At 39.7% G+C, this 18,854-nt stretch overlaps 1 protein-coding gene across 2 annotated transcripts in view; it reads left to right on the top strand.

The window, feature by feature from the left end:
- The window catches only part of HSDL2 (hydroxysteroid dehydrogenase like 2), a 223,188-nt gene that overhangs the window by 52,308 nt on the left and 152,026 nt on the right, over positions 1-18,854 (top strand). The window lies entirely within an intron of this gene.

Below are 18,854 nucleotides of genomic sequence, written 5' to 3'. Positions count from 1 at the left end.
CTGAAATTTTCTTAGTCACATCCCACAGCAAAAGCCATGGTCCACAGAGAGCTTCCAAAGCATCAGAGGGATCTCATTGTTAAAAGGTATCAGTCAGGGAAGGGTACAAAGGAATTTACAAGGCATTAGACATACCATGGAACACAGTGAAGATAGTCATCAGCAAGTGGAAAATATATGGCACAACAGTGACATTACCAAAAACTGGACTTCCCTCCAAAATTGATGAGAAGAAAACTGGTCTGGGAGGCTACCAAGAGGCCTACAGCAACATTAAATGAGCTGCAGGAATATCTGTCAAGTACTGGCTGTGTGGTACATGTGACAACAATCTCACGTATTCTTCAAATGTCTGGGCTATGGGGTAGAGTGGCAAGTCGAAAGCCTTTTCGTACGAAGAAAAACATCCAAGCCAGGCTACATTTTGTAAAAACACATCTGAAGTCTCCCAAAAGCATGTGGGGAAAAGGTGTTATGGTCTGATGAAACCAAGGTTGAACTTTTTGGCCATAATTCCAAAAGATATGTTTGGCACAAAAACAACACTGCACATCACCAATAGATCACCATAGCCACAGTGAAGCATGGTGGTGGCAGCATCATGCTTTGGGGCTGTTTTTCTTCATCTGGAACTGGGGCCTTAGTTAAGACAGAGGGAATTATGATCAGTTCCAAATACCAGTCAATATTGGCACAAAACCTTCAGGCTTCTGCTAGAAACCTGAACATGAAGAGGAAATTCATCTTTCAGCATGACAACGACCCAAATCATACATCCAAATCAACAAAGGAATGACTTCACCAGAAGATTCAAGTTTTGGAATGGCCCAGCCAGAGCCCAGACCGGAATCCGATTTGAAAATCTGTGGGGTGATCTGAAGAGGGCAGTGCACAGACGATGCCCTCGCAATCTGACAGATTTAGAGTGTTTTTGCAAAGAAGAGTGGGAAAATCTTGCCAAGTGAAAATGTGCCATGCTGATAGACTCATACCCAAAAAGACTGAGTGCTGTAATAAAATCAAAAGGTGCTTCAACAAAGTATTAGTTTAAGTGTGTACACACTTATGCAACCATATTATTTTATTTTTATATTTTTTCTTCCCTCTACCTAAAACATTTGTTTGTTTTTCAATTGAGTTGTACAGTTTATAGGTTACATTAAAGGTGGACAACGTTCTGAAATGACTTATGTTTGTCTAACATAACACACACACACACACACACACATATATATATATAATTATACACACGTACGTACGAACGTACATACGTACTGGTTTGATCCCCGAAACGTCACAGCAATAAACCATGTTTTGGTTTTCAAAGTCCAGTGAGTGCGGATCTACTTTGTACTGTGTGTGATAGAACAAAAGCTAGAATAACTTCCATACCTGTTCATTTCAATTGCAACTCAGGGTGCGCGTTCTTTTAGCACACGTTGATGCCTTTCCACAGGGAAAAAATATCCTGTAGCATATCAGTCTGACCCTGCCCAATGACAGTCCAGTGCTGAAATACCAGGCAATTCTTCTCTGAACAAGAGAAACAACAACCCCAGACGATCGTTTTGGCCTTCTGTGGGCCTCATCAGTGAGGTGTAGTTGTATCTCTCTAAGGGCATGTGTGCAAGGAGTCAACGTCTGGTTTCCCCCATTACTCTTAGGGAGACTCAAGAGTAATTTGCATAAATATCAAAAAGAGAGTTCGACAGTACTAGTTCATGTGTGTCATATAGATAACATTGTGCTCACTCCCGAGGAGTTATTTAGGAGTCTGCACTGATTGGCTAAACTGCATGTCTGTCAAAAGCACTGAGATAAGGGGTAGTCTGCAGAGGCTTAGATACAAGGAAATCAGAGGTAAAAAGTATATTAACCCTTTAAGGACACAGCTTTCAGTTTGCTCAATTGTTTTATGACGGAAAAATTCCGTCATATGTCCTTAAAAGGTTAATATAACTGTGTTGGTTATGTAAAACTGGGGAATGGGAAATAAAGGGATTATCTATCTTTTTAAACAATAAAAAATCTGGTGTAGAATGTCCCTTTTAGTCCATAGCACCTGCTGCCATTTTTCTGCCAGGCAGTCCCTGTGTTTTGTATGCATATTTGAGTCGCTTGACTTTGTTTCGTTGTTGGAGGTATGGATTTTTTTACCTTACCTACCTTTACCTCTGGACAGTAGATGGATGAACCAGGGACCCACTGGTTTTTCTCAATTCTGAGCTGATGGAACTGCTGGAATCTTCCGATTACAAAGTGAAGTAAGCATGATGTGTCTTTCATCTGCTGCACTGTTTTGTTGGCTGACCACTGTGTCTATGGTCCTTAATGTTGCCCATTTCTTTGTGCTGCTTCAGAAGAGCTTTAACAGCACATCTGGAAACCCATGTCTGCCTTGAAATTTCTGCCTGGGAAAGACATTGCTAATTCAGTATAACTACCTTGTATCTTGTTGCTGTGCTCAGTCTTGCTATGGTGTATGACTTTTGACATTCAACTTTCTTCAGCAACCTCATCTTGTTAGCTGATTTCTCTTCTAATCACTCACTTTGCATTTTGTTAATTGATAAAGATAAACTATTAACATTTCTATTTTGAAAGCAATCTTACTTTACAGCATTTTCTCACACCTGCCTAAAACTTTAGCACAGTAGTGTGTGTTTGCTTTTATATATTTATCTATAACCTTTCTCTTTTGCTGTAGACGATTAGGGACAGATATGTGACCTTCTATACTAGCAATAAAAGCTCTGTGTAGTAAAGTTATACTTCATGTGCCTGTTCATATAGAGCAGGCCCGTTTAATCGCTTAACGACCGAGGACGTGCCCGGCACGTCCTACAGAAAATGGCCCTTAATGACCAAGGACAGTGATGCCTTGATATTGAGGCATCCTGCAATACCCTTTTTTTACCCACCGATGCAGAGAGAGCCTGAGTTGGGGCCCATCGCTGGATGGAGTTCCAGATCCTGTGCCTGGGTGTGCAGGAGCGTGCAGGACTAATAAATGCTATAGTGAGTTAGTGACAGTCTATGGGAAGGAGGGAGAGGGAGAAATAAGGCATAACCAGTGTTGGGTAAGGGATCTGGGAGGAGGAGGGTATTGCGGTGGGTAGCTACACTACAGAAAAAATTGGGCGTTTATAAAAAAATGAAAAGGCCAAATTTTGAACAAACTGGGTACTGGCAGACAGCTGCCAGTACCCAAGATGGCGGCATATAGGTAGAGGGGGGAGGGTTAGAGAGCTGTTTTGGGGGGGATCAGGGAGGTTGGGGGCTAAGGGGGATCCAAAACTGCAGAATAATATACAGGTGGCCCTAGTTTTACAATGTTTCAATTTACACCATTTCAGAATAACAACCTTTTTTTCCAGTCATGGGACTGCTATTGAAAAGCATTGAGAAGCAGTGCATTTATTAAAATAGCCAGTAGGTGAAGCTGTCCGCTTGTGTTGCAGCAAAGCCAAGCAAGCTGAAATTAATCCGTTTAACCAGACCTGAGCTATTGAGCAGATTTCAAAGGAACAAAATCTTCCGGTCTATAAATCAGTCCAGATTGGAATGCATAGAAAGAACTGTTTGCAGAAAAATGCAAGTGAAGTCTGTGTTGTGTGATTATTTTATTAGGTTTATAATGCTGTTTAGCAAATGTTTTGTTAATTTAACTTAGTTTAAGTATATATTCTGTGTTGTGTGATTATTTTATTAAGTTTATAATGCTGTTTAGCAAATGTTTTTGTTCATTTAATCTAGTTTAATTATATATTCTGTGTTGTGTGATTTTTTTTATTAGGTTTATAATGCTGTTTAGCATTTAAAGTCTTCATTTCAAAGCTTTAAAAATAATGTATTAGGTGTTACTTATGACAATTTTGAGAGGGGCCTGGAACCTATCTCCCTCACTTCCCATTGACTTACATTATTAAGTGGTTTACAACCATTCCTTCTGGAACCTAACCCCGGCGTAAACTGAGGGCTACCTGTATAGAAAATAAAATAAAAAAAATAAAAATATATATATATATATATATATATATATATATATATATATATATATATATATATATATATATATATATATATAAAGCCCTTATTTTAGTACTGGCAGACTTTCTGCCAGTACTTAAGATGGCGGTGACAATTGTAAGGTGTAAGAGACCTGTTTGAGGGGGGTCAGGGATGGATCAGGGGGTGGGATGTTTCAGGTGGGAGACTGAGCTCTACACTAAAGCTAAAATGAATCCTACAAGCTACCGAATTAACCCCTTAACTGCTGGGCATATTACAAGTGTGGTGCACAGCGGAATTTAGCGGCATTTTAATTACCAAAAAGCAATGCCAAAACCATATGTCTGCTATTTCTGAACAAAGGGGATCCCAGAGAAGCATTTACAACCATTTGTGCCATAATTGCACAAGCTGTTTGTAAATAATTTCAGTGAGAAACCTAAAGTTTGGGAAAAAGTTAACAATTTTTTTTTTTTTTTGGTCGCTTTTGGCGGTGAAATAGGGACATGAAATATACCAAAATGAGCATAGATCAATTTTTTGGGTTGTCTACTAAAAAAAAAATATATACATGTTAAAGGGACACTGAACCCAATTTTTTTCCTTTGTGATTCAGATAGAGCATGCAATTTTAAGCAACTTTCTAATTTACTCCTATTATAAAATTTTTAAATGTAAGTTTAGATGCCGGCCCATTTTTGGTGATCAATCTTGCTGATTGGTGGATAAATTCACCTACCAATAAACATGAGCTGTCCAGGGTTCTGAACTAAAAAAATAGCTTAGATGCCTTATTTTTCAAATAAAGATAGCAAGAGAATTAATAAAAATTGATAAGAGTAAATTAGAAAGTTGCTTAAAATTGCCTGCTCTATCTGAATCACAAAAGAAAAATTTCTGTTCAGTGTCCTTTTAAGGGTTATTCAGGGATTCCTGACAGATATCAGTGTTACAATGTAACTATCGCTAATTTTGGGGGAAAAAAATGCTACTTGTACTTATTGTCCTATAACTTGCAAAGAACATGTAAACATTGCATATTTCTAAACTCAGGACACAATTTAGAAACTATTTGGCATGGGTGTTTATTGTTGGTTGTGGATGTGTAACAGATTTTTCATCATTTTATAAAAACTTTTTATAGTAAATTATGATATGATGAAAATAATGGTATCTTTAGAAAGTCCATTTAATGGCGAGAAAAACGGTATATAATATGTGTGGGTACAGTAAATGAGTAAGAGGAAAATTACAGCTAACACAAACACTGCAGAAACAGCCCTGGTCCTTAATGGTAAGACAATTGAAAAGTGGTCCAGTCACTAAGGGGTTAAACAACATTTCAATATACTTCTATTATCAATCTGGAGTTGTACCCTTGGTATCCTCTGTTTAAGAGTAAACCTAGGTTGGTTGAAAGTAGCTTAGGAGCGTGCACGTGTTTTTAGTAGTCCATGGCAGCAGTGTTTGCAACTATGTATAACATTGCTATAAACATTGTTGCAAACACTGCTGCCAAATGGCTAAAGACATGTGCACGCTCCTGAGCTAACCTACTCATTAACAAAGTATACCAAGAGAACTAAGCAAAATTACAAATATAAGCAAATTGAAAAGTTGTTTACAATATCATGATCTTTCCATGTAGTAATAAGATCAGAGGTGTTCTTGCATATCTGCAAAGGAATTACTTTCTCATTAAAGGTACACACAAGTCAAAATTAAACTTTCATCATTCAGATAGATCATTAACTTTTAAACAACTTTCCAATTGAATTTTATTATTTAACTTGCTTTGCTCTCTTGGTATCCTTTGATGAAAAGCATACTTAGGTAGGCTCAGGAGCAGAAATGTAATAGTGGGAGCTACACCCAATGTGCTCAGCTAGCTCCCAGTAGTGCATAGCTGATTCTTCAAGAAAAGTAAGCAAAAGTAATTTTATAGCAAAAGTTGTTTAAAAGACACACAAAATAACAGATTATAGGTCATGTCCCAGTACTGAAATTTAACATCTGCTTCAAATTAACATTTATGGTCTGATACACACAAAAAAGGGTTAAAGTTGGAAGCGAGAACATCTAATAACATAAAAAGAATATATATTTTATATAGTATTGTCCATCCTAATCAGGGACTTTCTCAGTGGGCAGAGAAAATCAGATGAACCCCATTTCAATGACATTTTCTATAAGGACATGAACTATATGCCTCCCCTTCATTGTATGCATCTCTAATATAAAACTTCTGCTTGTAAGCTTTACAGGGGAACTATAGCAAACCCGTAATAAGGCATTGTACATATATTAGGCATTCATTATTCGCTAGAGAAACTAATGCACAATATGGCTGCAGTCTGAGGTATTCAGCTCTTTAAGCCGTCTGATTATTTTTTTTTAGGAAAGAAGTGCAACACACAGAATTCCAGATTTGTAATGTTTGTGTGTTGCACTTCTTTCCTAATAAATTAGTTGGCAGAACGAGCCAAATGCCTCAGACTGCAGCAATATTCCACAGTGATTTCCGTCGCGAATAACCAATGCTGAATATTGTACACAAACAGAGAAGGTTTAAAATGTATAGATTTCATAACCGTGCTCACAATACATTTTACTATATAACATGTACAATAAGTTACAATGAGGGGTTAAATAGCTCATTGTCCATAGCTAGACTTATAGCTATGTGTACCCTGCAGATAGGGCCTGAGCTAAAGAAACGTATAACCACATAAGGGCTATTGACATCATGTTTGTAGGATCATCAGTATTCATTGTTGCCCTTGCATATTGGATGTTTATGTGGCTTTCCCAAAGAGGTGACTTTTTGAGATATCCGTTTGTGATTGTGTTAGTATGGTTCTCAGGGAATAGATGAAAATAATTTGGCATTGCAGACTGTCGCACAAACAGATCTCTACCCTCTGCTCTGCTGCATGTAATGACTTCTGATGCACTTTTTTTCTTTGCTGGTGTATATCGTTAGGCTTGATCTGCAAGCTTTAAGAGCCACTTCTGTAGGCCCTGTTACCCAATTAAGTATCTGAAGCAAAAGTAATCTGGCATAGCAAACATCTCTTCCAGCCTGCTCTGCTCTAGTTTTGACATGGAGTAGTTATTATTCCTTACCACCAATGGGCTCTGGCGTCTTAACCTTGGAGGCCTTCAAAGCATGGGGATCTCAGTGAGAAAGAGACCATAAAGATGTCCCAACAACAACTCTTGAGACTGGTAAGTATCGCAGAGCCTATGAAGCCCGCTGTTATAGTCTCTTTAGACGTCTGCTCGCATCTTGGCTCCATATTGCCGATTAGAACTTTTGCGTAAAGATCGGCAGTCCCAACAGGGCCACCGCTGTGTCCTCACTGTTCTGGAAGATAGGACAGGGAGTCGCCACATTACTTGTATTGATCTGCTAAGCACACCTTACTACTGCAAAAACTCCATTTGGCATGAGTGGACTTTTTTTTTTTTTTTTTCAATAGGCAATAATTATCGCAATTAACAGCTCTTCTTCCATGCCACTAACTAAGCCAACTATCAGAAGTATCAACCTCCCCTCGTGGCTTATTGAATCTTTAAATTATGTTCCACTGTAAAACATGGAAAGTTTCTTTTGGTGAATGATGTTATGCTCTAGTGAAGCAGAAACCTAAAATGATCACTGATATGGCTGAATTTGCTTTGTATATGGTGTGTGCCCTTATAACACTAAACTGCACACATTTGAAAGTCCTGGTAATTTCTGTTTCCATTGTTCTGTGTTTATGTAATTTTGAAGTATCCAGTTTACAGCAGATAAGCAACTAATAAAAAAACTACACTAGAATAATTACAAAAATAGGAAATAATAGAATGTGCTTTCATATCTTTTCCATCCACAATTGTATCTCTCTAACAATGTCCTGATGAAAATCTGCATTTACATGCGCACAGCTGAATTTCAAGTGCTGCTTGAAGTTGTCAAGGAACACTTTGATCCTAGTGAAAACAATCACAGAATAAGACCTCTGCTTCCATAAGGGACAAAGAAACCGGTTTTTCATTTGCACGTATAATGCACATGGAGACAATAGATGAAAAGGAAAGCCTGCATTTAATTTTAAATGTAATTTTAAGGAAAAACGTGTATTAATATCCTAACAGAAGTAATCAGGCTGGTTTTCAGTATCGGTTGTAAAATGTCATTGAATTGTTCTGTCGCTAAAGCATCATAAGATCATGTTTCTTAGCTACTCCATATTGTTACTGTTGTCATTGCTGTTAGTTTTATTATTATTTTTACTCTTTTCCTTTATAATTTCTTCACAATCAGAATAACAGAAGGGTATTTCTAGATGTTGGGCAAGGCCAATATAGGCTGAATCGTATGTTTTCGGTTAGTTGTATAAATTCTTCATTCAGAAGAGAATTGTCTGGTATTTCGGGTGGACTGTCTTTATGGACTGATACTGTAGGGATGTTCTGTTCTGTAAAATGGGGTTCAGCAATCTTGGGCCCCCAGATGTTTTGGAACTACATTTCCCATGATGCTGAGACACTCTTTAGGCTGTCTGAGCATCATGGGAAATGTAGTTCCAAAACATCTGGGGGCCCAAGGTTGCTGACCCCTGCTGTAAAAGGCACAAGAGTGCTAAGAGGCTGCACCCCTGATTGGCACCTTTTTAAAGGGCCATTATACACTCATTTTTTCTTTGCATAAATGTTTTGTAGATGATCTATTTATAAAGCCCATAAAGTTTTTTTTTTTTTTTTTTTTTTTAAATGTATAATTTTGCTTATTTTTAAAGAACATTGCTCTGATTTTCAGACTCCTAACCAAGCCCCAAATTTTTATTTGAATACTGTCAGCTACCTTCTACAGCTTGCTCCTGTTTGTGTAAAGGGTCTTTTCATATGCAAAAGAAGGGGTAGTGAGGTGGGGAGTGTCTTATTTCCCACTTGCAGTGGGCTTTCCGCCTGCCTTTTCAACAGAGCTAAACTGAAAGCTTCTAAGTGTTTTTAAACCATTTTATACTGGATTTTTATATCAGTATCTGTGCATCTTATTCTTTATAGTAATGTCTATTACATGCAGTTATATGAAAATGAGTGTATACTGTCCCTTTAAGGACCAAACTACAGACCTCTTTCTGTCCCAAGTTGTGCACTTTTCTATTTTTGATTCTGTATGTCTGCCTATACTTTACATTTAACATTGAAATAGAATGAGCATCTTTTTATAATGTGAATGATGTATTCTGAGCAAAGATTTGCCAGAGAATAATGTGTACATGTGTTTTTAAAAATTATATTCGTTGTTTAAATTTTGAAATAAATAAGGGTAAAGTTAATGTCCATAAAGGAGTCGGTGCTGCCATATTGTAACTTAGATTACCTGTTCTGCTGTGGCCAATTAGGAATGGTTATAAATGGCTTACTAGAGTGTTCAGCCAATGACTGTGTGGAATATAGCTGTGTCTGCACTTCCATATTTAACATGAATTAGAAAGCCCACAATAACAAAATTTATGCTTACCTGATAAATTTATTTCTCTTGTGGTGTATCCAGTCCACGGATTCATCCATTACTTGTGGGATATTCTCCTTCCCAACAGGAAGCTGCAAGAGGATCACCCACAGAGGAGCTGTCTATATAGCTCCTCCCCTAACTGCCACCTCCCAGTCATTCGACCAAAGACAAACAAGAGAAAGGAGAAACTATAGGGTGCAGTGGTGACAAGATTGTGTAATAGACGTTCCTTCTTTGAAGAAGGATTAGGACACAGTGACGGAACAACAATCTCCTGATTGATATTCTTATTAGATACCACCTTAGGAAGAAACCCAGGTTTGGTACGCAACACTACCTTATCTGCATGGAAGATCAGATAAGGGGAATCACACTGCAAGGCAGATAACTCTGAAACTCTTCGAGCCGAAGAGATAGCTACCAAGAACAGAACTTTCCAAGATAAAAGCTTGATATCTATGGAATGCAGAGGTTCAAACGGAACCCCTTGAAGAACTTTAAGAACTAAATTTAAACTCCATGGCGGAGCAACAGGTTTATACACAAGCTTGATTCTAACTAAAGCCTGACAAAACGCCTGAACGTCTGGAACATCCGCCAGACGCTTGTGCAAAAGAATAGACAGAGCAGAAATCTGTCCCTTTAAGGAACTAGCTGACAATCCCTTCTCCAATCCTTCTTGGAGAAAAGACAATATCCTGGGAATCCTGACTTTACTCCATGAGTAACCCTTGGAATCACACCAATGAAGATATTTACACCATATCTTATGATAAATTTTCCTGGTGACAGGCTTTTGAGCCTGAATTAAGGTATCAATGACCGACTCGGAAAAACCACGCTTTGAAAAAATCAAGCGTTCAATCTCCAAGCAGTCAGACGCAGAGAAATTAGATTTGGATGTTTGAAGGGACCTTGAAGTAGAAGGTCCTGCCTCAGCAGCAGAGTCCATCTGCGTACCAAGTCCTGTGAGGCCACGCAGGAGCTATCAAAATCACCAAAGCTCTCTCCTGATTGATCTTGGCAATCAGCCGAGGGAGCAGAGGAAACGGTGGAAACACATAAGCCAGGCTGAAGGACCAGGGCGCTGCTAGAGCATCTACCAGCGCTGCCTGGGAATCCCTTGACCTGGACCCGTAACAAGGAAGTTTGGCGTTCTGACGAGACGCCATGAGATCCAGTTCTGGTTTGCCCCATAGTTGAATCAGCTGGGCAAATACCTCCGGATGGAGCTCCCACTCCCCTGGATGAAAAGTCTGCCGACTTAGAAAATCTGCCTCCCAGTTCTCTACTCCTGGGATATGGATAGCTGAGAGATGGCAAGAGTGAACCTCTGCCCATAGAATTATCTTTGAAACCTCCAACATTGCCAGGGGGCTCCTTGTTCCCCCCTGATGGTTGATATAGGCTACAGTCGTGATGTTGTCCGACTGAAATCTGATGAACCTGACCGCAGCTAGCTGAGGCCAAGCCTGAACAGCATTGAATATCGCTCTTAATTCCAGAATGTTTATTGGAAGGAGAGCCTCCTCCTGAGTCCACGAGCCCTGAGCCTTCAGGGAGTTCCAGACTGCACCCCAGCCCAGAAGGCTGGCATCTGTCGTTACTATAGTCCAATCTGGCCTGCGGGAGCTCATCCCCTTGGACAGATGGACCTGACATAGCCACCAGAGAAGAGAATCCCTGGTTTCTTGATCCAGATTTAGTAGAGGGGACAAATCTGTGTAATCCCCATTCCACTGACTGAGCATACAAAGTTGCAGCGGTCTGAGATGTAGGCGGGCAAACTGTACTATGTCCATTGCCGCTACCGTTAAACTGATTACTTCCATACACTGAGCCACTGAAGGACGAGAAGTGGAATAAAGAACACGGCAAGAGTCTAGAAGTTTTGACAATCTGGCCTTCGTTAGGTAAATCTTCATTTCTACTGAATCTATCAGTCCCTGAGTCCCTAGGAATGAAACTTTTGTTAGAGGTGATAGAGAGCTCTTTTCTTCGTTCACCTTCCACCCATGGGACCTCAGAAATGCCAGAACAATGTCCGTGTGGGATCTGGCAACTTGAAAAGTCGACACCTGTATCAGAATGTCGTCTAAGGGGCTACTGCTATACCCCGTGGCCTTAGGACCGCTAGAAGGGACCCTAGAACCTTTGTAAAGATTCTTGGTGCCGTGGCCAACCCGAAGGGAAGAGCCACAAACTGATAGTGCCTGTCTAGAAGGCAAACCTGAGAAAACGATGATGATCTTTGTGTATCAGGATGTGAAGATAAGCATCCTTTAGGTCTACGGTAGTCATATATTGACCCTCCTGGATCATAGGAAGGATGGTTCGAATAGTCTCCATCTTGAAGAATGGAACTCTGAGATATTTGTTTAAGATCTTGAGATCTAAGATTGGTCTGAATGTTCCCTCTTTCCTGGGAACTACAAAGAGATTTGAATAGAAGCCCTGACCCTGTTCCTCCTGCGGAACTGGGTGGATCACTCCCATAATTAGAAGGTCTTGAACACAATGTAAGAATGCCTCTCTCTTTATCTGGTTTGCAGATAAAAGTGAGTGATGAAATCTCCCTTTTGGGGGCGAGGTTTTGAATTCCAGAAGATAACCCTTGGACACAATTTCCAATGCCTAGGGATCCTGGACATCTCTTGCCCAAGCCTGGGCAAAGAGAGAGAGTCTGCCCCCTACTAGATCCGTTTCCGGATCGGGGGCTGCTCCTTCATGCTGTCTTATAGGCAGCAGCAGGCTTTTTGGCATGTTTCCCCTTGTTCCAAGCCTGGTTAGGTCTCCAGACCGGTTTAGACTGGGCAAAAGTTCCCTCTTGTTTTGTGTTAGAGGAAATTGAAGCTGCGCCACTCTTGAAGTTTCGAAAAGGGCCGAAAACTAGACTGTTTGGTCCTTAATTTGTTGGACCTGTCTTGAGGAAGGGCGTGACCTTTTCCTCCAGTGATGTCAGAAATGATCTCCTTCAGTCCAGGCCCGAATAGGGTCTGTCCTTTGAAGGGAATGTTGAGAAGTTTAGACTTTGAAGTCACTGCAGCTGACCAGGATTTAAGCCATAGTGCCCTACGCGCCTGAATAGCAAAACCTGAATTTTTAGCCGTTAGCTTGGTTAAATGAACAACGGCATCTGAAACAAATGAATTGGCTAGCTTAAGCGCCCTAAGCTTGTCAATAATATCTTCCAACAGGGTTTCAACCTGTAGAGCCTCCTCTAGGGACTCAAACCAGAAAGCCGCGGCAGCAGTGACTGGGGCAATGCATGCAAGAGGCTGGAGAATAAAACCTTGTTGAATAAAAATGTTCTTAAGGTAACCCTCTAATTTTTTATCCATTGGATCTAGAAAAGCACAACTGTCCTCGACAGGGATAGTGGTACGCTTAGCTAGAGTAGAAATTGCTCCCTCCACCTTAGGGGACCGTCTGCCATAAGTCCTGTGTAGCGGCGTCTATAGGAAACATCTTTTTTTTTTATTTTAAAATAAAGCTTTATTGAGTGACCAGCATTGTAAAACAAACATTGAAAAATCAACAGTAACTTCAAAGCAAGCATCATGAAGACATTAAACTGTATACATAGTGCAATTATAGTATATCTCTAATAGCGCTTAAAGATTATATTTCTGGTACACTGTTCACATTCAGAAGCGTGATAATATACAGCATGGCTGCATATCATCAAAGTATTACATTTTCATGGGTATTAAGGCATACCCTATATGGGTGGTGGAAAATAAGAAGAAACAGGAAGAAGAGTTAAAATAAGTATAGGAAGGAGAAAAGGCCGGTTGGGGAGTGGAGAGAGGGAAGGGAGAGAGAAAAAAAAAAAAAAAAAAAAAAAAGGGGTGGGGGGGGTGGGGGTTCAGAAGGAGAGAGGGTGGTGGGGGGAGTTTTGAAGGAGGGGCTTAAGGGGGCTAAGGTAAACAAGGGTAGAGGGGCGGTGATCAGCACTGTAGGCGATCAGTTTTCAATACTGGGGTAAATCCAGGGTTATAGTCTAAACGGTCTCTCTAATCTCATTTCCCCTCCTAAACGGCTTATTATGTGCACCCCCAGGACACGCCATCCCAGGTAATCCAGATTGGTTTAGATCCTTTTAGGCTTTCATACATTTTTACCTTCCCAGATCATTAACATATGTTCATGTATTGCAAGTTTTCCAGTCTTGAGGTAGTGAAACCTCTCCAAACCAAGCAGGTCCCTGACCCCATGTTTCCATTCATTCAGGCTCGGCACATTGACAGATTTCCAATATTTTGGTATTAAGCTCTTGGCACCGTTTAACATTAGTAAAAACAGCCTATGCTTCGCTTCCACCACCATTCTGGGAAGAGCATGATATATCAGATTGTTTGGGTTTGGAGGCAATATTATCTCGAGAAGCCGGCTGCATTCGGCATAAATTCTTATCCAAAATTCCTGAATCCGCGGACACGTCCACCAGATATGCATTATTGAGCCGGACTCTCCACAGCCCCTCCAACAGTCCCCACTCATTTGTGGGTAGATTTTACTTAGCCTTTGTGGAGTCATGTACCATCGGCTCAGAAATTTAAAGTGCATTTCTTGTAATCTCATCGAGACTGAGGTTTTTTTTGCTTTATTGAAAATCTGTAACCAATCTTTTGAGGTAATGTCTAGGTTAAGGTCTGTACTCCACGCTTTCGTATAAGAGGGCAGGAGTTCATCACTGCTTGTGAGCAATAATTTGTACAGGCGTGATATTAAATGACCAGGCACCTGGGACATAGTGCAGATGTGCTCCAGAGGTGTTTTTTCTCTCATAAAGAGGGATTTATCCTTATGTCCATTTACATAATGATGAAACTGCGCTACTCTAAACCAAGAGGAGAATAGCCATGCATCCCACTCTTGTAGTTTTTCCTGGGTCTGTATCTTGCCTTGATGAAAAGCATTAGATATGGCGGCTTCTGCCAGCGTGTATGTATTTCTCTGGGGCTGTATTCTGTTTGCTAAGGCATTTTCTGCGTTATCAAACACTGGTGTCACCGGTGAAGGAATAGAAGAGATATATTTGTCCTGCTTGATCGATGAGTCCCATATGCAGAACACATCTTTTAATAATGGGTATTGTTCGATCAGGGGTGTTCGGTGTTCTGCTGACATCCAGGCAAGAGCGCCTACATTTCTTCTCTGCAGAAGTTCTCGGTCCAGTTCTACCCAAGCTTTATCTGATTGATTGTGGCACCAATGGACCAATCTCTGTACTATAATTGCTTTAAAGTATGTTTTAAGTAAGGGAACTCCAGCTCCTCCCCTATCTCTGGGTAGGTACATTGTTTGTTTCCTGACTCTCGGTTTTATATCTTTCCAGATGTATGTCTCTATTTCTGATTGTATCTGGTGGATGAAGGGTAGTGCTGATGTGAGAGGGAGTGCTTGCATGATATAGAGAATCCTTGGTAGGACATTCATTTTAACCGCATGGATGCGACCCATCCATGAGATGGATTTGTTCCTCCATCTGGCCATATCATCTGTCACTGCGTCTCTAATCAGCTTATAATTCATATCAACCATATCAGGGATCTTCGGGTTCAGAAAGATCCCGAGATACTTTAAACGATGTTTCGCGACGCTAAGTGGGCAAGTATCACATGCTTCTCTAAAATCGTCTGTCGGTATAGAGATGTTCATGATTTCAGACTTGGAAAGGTTAAGCTGGAAATTCGAAGCCCGTATAGGAAACATCTTTTTAAGAACAGGAGGGGGAGAGAACGGTACACCTGGTCTATCCCATTCCTTAGTAATAATTTCAGAAAACCTTTTAGGGATTGGAAAAACATCAGTGTAAGTAGGTACTGCATAGTATTTATCCAATCTACATAATTTCTCTGGGACTACAATAGTGTCACAGTCGTCCAGAGTTGCTAAAACCTCCCTGAGCAATACGCGGAGGTGTTCAAGCTTACATTTAAATGTAGACATATCAGAATCAGATTGAAGTATCTTCCCTGAATCGGAAAAATCACCCACAGATTGAAGCTCCCCTGCTTCAGCTTCAGTATAATGTGAGGGTGTATCAGACATAGCTACTAAAGCGTCAGAGAGCTCTGTATTTATTCTAGTCCCAGAGCTGTCTCGCTTTCCTTGCAATCCTGGCAGTTTAGATAATACTAAAAATAATGATTAAAAAGCGCAGGGTAAAAACACCAAACTCCTGATATACCTAAAAAGTCCCTAATATAGGTGTGTGAAATGAATAGAATGAATGTTAAAAACAGGAGCGCTATAGCTAAAGGTGTGAATTAAAATTATACAAATATGATTATAAAAAGTGGTTAAGACGCATAAAATACGTGTTGAATCATCAAATAGGATAAAAATATTTTGATAGTGTCAAATACTTAGTGATAAAGTGATTCGTGCATACTGTGAATAATCAAAGTATAAAATACAAGACGAAATAAAGTAGAACAGTGACAAATTAAGTGTTATTTAGCAAGGCTCTGCGTAAAAATTTAATGTAACAAAAGCAAATAACAGAATAAAAAACACAATATATTAAAAACGGACGTCTCCGTATATAACAAATATGCCAATACACCAACAATATCAGAATGTTTTCTCCTTATGGCCAAAAGGATTGAGACAGTCCAGGTAAAAGTTATTATGTGGATAGGTGATGCAGGCTTACCCCCCAAACAATTGCGGCTCTCGATGAAGGAAAAAGAAAATTACCGCCTTAGCGGAAGTGACGTCACTTATATGGGCGCTGGCCTGACTGAGCACTCAGATTGGTTCCTTTTATGATCGCTCTCAGGTTTCAGCTGCTTGGTTCCACAGTGGCAAGGTATCCGCTCTTTATGTGCCCATATGCACGTAGGATACTATTAAAGGCTGCTGTATGCTAAATGCATCTGTTAGAGTAGGTGCAGAGTTCAGTTTTCCAACCTCACAGTCACAAATAACACTATTACCACTGTAATTTGTAACTAACAATTTTAGATAAATATATGGAATATAGGTTCTGTATTCATCGATTTTAAATAATAATTCTAGTATTGAAGCTGATACACTATTGTTTTGAACAAATGTAGATCTGCCAATACCACCTTTAAATAATGATATACACCCCTTTCTCTGACCAACAAAATGCAACCAATAAGAGGTTGAGATACACCTTTAAAAAAGGGGCACCTGCTGCAACACCTCATCTTGAGAAAGCCCTGTAGAGGGATAAACGCGTTGATGTTTGTTGCCAATTTCTAACTTCAAAGAGTATTTCACAGCCACCAGTTGCTGTTAAAGATTGTCACTGTGTGTCATCTGTGTAACTCTGAACTTTACATTATCCTGGTACTTGCTTATGTACCGATACTATAAGCCTTACTGAAGGTTGGAAAACGGAACTCTGCACCTACTCTAACAGATGCATTTAGCATACAGCAGCCTATAATAGTATCCTGCGTGCATTTGGGCACATAAAGAGCGGATACCTTGCCACTGTGGAACCAAGCAGCTGAAACCTGAGAGCGATCATAAAAGGAACCAATCGGAGTGCTCAGTCAGGCCAGCGCCCATATAAGTGACGTCACTTCCTCTACGGCGGTAATTTTCTTTTTCCTTCATCGAGAGCCGCAATTGTTTGGGGGTAAGCCTGCATCACCTATCCACATAATAACTTTTACCTGGACTGTCTCAATCCTTTTGGCCATAAGGAGAAAACATTCTGATATTGTTGGTGTATTGGCATATTTGTTATATACGGAGACGTCCGTTTTTAATATATTGTGTTTTTTATTCTGTTATTTGCTTTTGTTACATTAAATTTTTAGGCAGAGACTTGCTAAATAACACTTAATTTGTCACTGTTCTACTTTATTTCGTCTTGTATTTTATACTTTTTTGATTATTCACAGTATGCACGAATCACTTTATCACTAAGTATTTGACACTATCAAAATATTTTTATCCTATTTGATGATTCAACACGTATTTTATGCATCTTAACCACTTTTTATAATCATATTTGTATCATTTTAATTCACACCTTTAGCTATAGCGCTCCTGTTTTTAACATTCATTCTTTTCAGTTTAGATAATACCTCTGTAAGGTTATGATTCATAACTGCCGCCATGTCTTGCAAGGTATACGCAATGGGCGCACTAGATGTACTAGGCGTCCCCAGAGCGGGATTTATAGGATCTGACACGTGGGGAGAGTTAGACGGCATAACTTCCTCCTTGTTAATTTCTTCTGGTGATAAATTTAAAGCCAGAATATGGTCTTTGTAATCTATAGTAAAATCAGTGCATTTGGTACACATTCTAAGAGGGGGTTCCACAATGGCTTCTAAACATAATGAACAATGAGTTTCCTCTATGTCAGACATGTTTAAATTGACTAGTAATGAGACCAGCAAGCTTGGAAAACACTTTAATAACTGAACAAGCAAAAAATAAAAACGGTACCGTGCCTTTAAGAGAAAAAAACAATCACAGAAACTGCTAAAACAGTGAAAAAAGCAGTAAATCTTACGAAATTTTTACAGTGTGTATAATAGGCTAAAAGAGCATTGCACCCACTTGCAAATGGATGATTAACCCCTTAGTTTCAAAACCGGATCAAAAAAACGATATGAACGTTTTTAAACAGTCACACCAAACTGCCACAGCTCTACTGTGGCCCTACCTGCCCATACAACGACTTTGGAAGGCACAAAAACCCTTTAGAGAGGTCCTAAATGTTCAGGGGACTCCTTCAGGGAGCTGGATGTCTCAAACTGCAAAAACTAATGCGCAATTTAGGCGCGAAAATAGGCCCCTCCCAACCTGTACTCACAGTGAGAGGGCCTTAAAAAAACTATCCCTAGGCAAAATCTAGTCAGCCATGTGGAAAAAACTGGGCCCCAGAATAAAGTTTTATCACCAATATGTAATAAACGTTCATACACCTTCAAGCAAACGTTATATCTATTCAGTAATGTGAGTAAATAATAAAAATATTACTCTTTACAGCAAGCATGATACCAGTCTTTATTAAATCACTGTAATCAGGCTTACCTTAAATAAATCCGGTATTGTCAGCATTTTCTAACATATCATTTCTCTAGAAAAATTTAAAACTGCACATACCTCAGAGCAGGAGACCCTGCACGCTATTCCCCCAGCTGAAGTTACCCATCTCTTCAGTTATGTGTGAGAACAGCAATGGATCTTAGTTACAACCTGCTAAGATCATCAAAGACCACAGGCAGACTCTTCTTCAACTTTCTGCCTGAGGCTAAAATAGTACAACTCCGGTACCATTTGAAAATAACAAACTTTTGATTGAAGATAAACTACATAAATGCACCACATCTCT

Source organism: Bombina bombina, chromosome 2, assembly GCF_027579735.1.
Source record: "Bombina bombina isolate aBomBom1 chromosome 2, aBomBom1.pri, whole genome shotgun sequence".
NCBI lineage: Eukaryota > Metazoa > Chordata > Amphibia > Anura > Bombinatoridae > Bombina > Bombina bombina.
The sequence above is the reverse complement of the archived record's forward strand: the minus strand, read 5'-3'. Positions and strand labels throughout refer to the sequence as shown.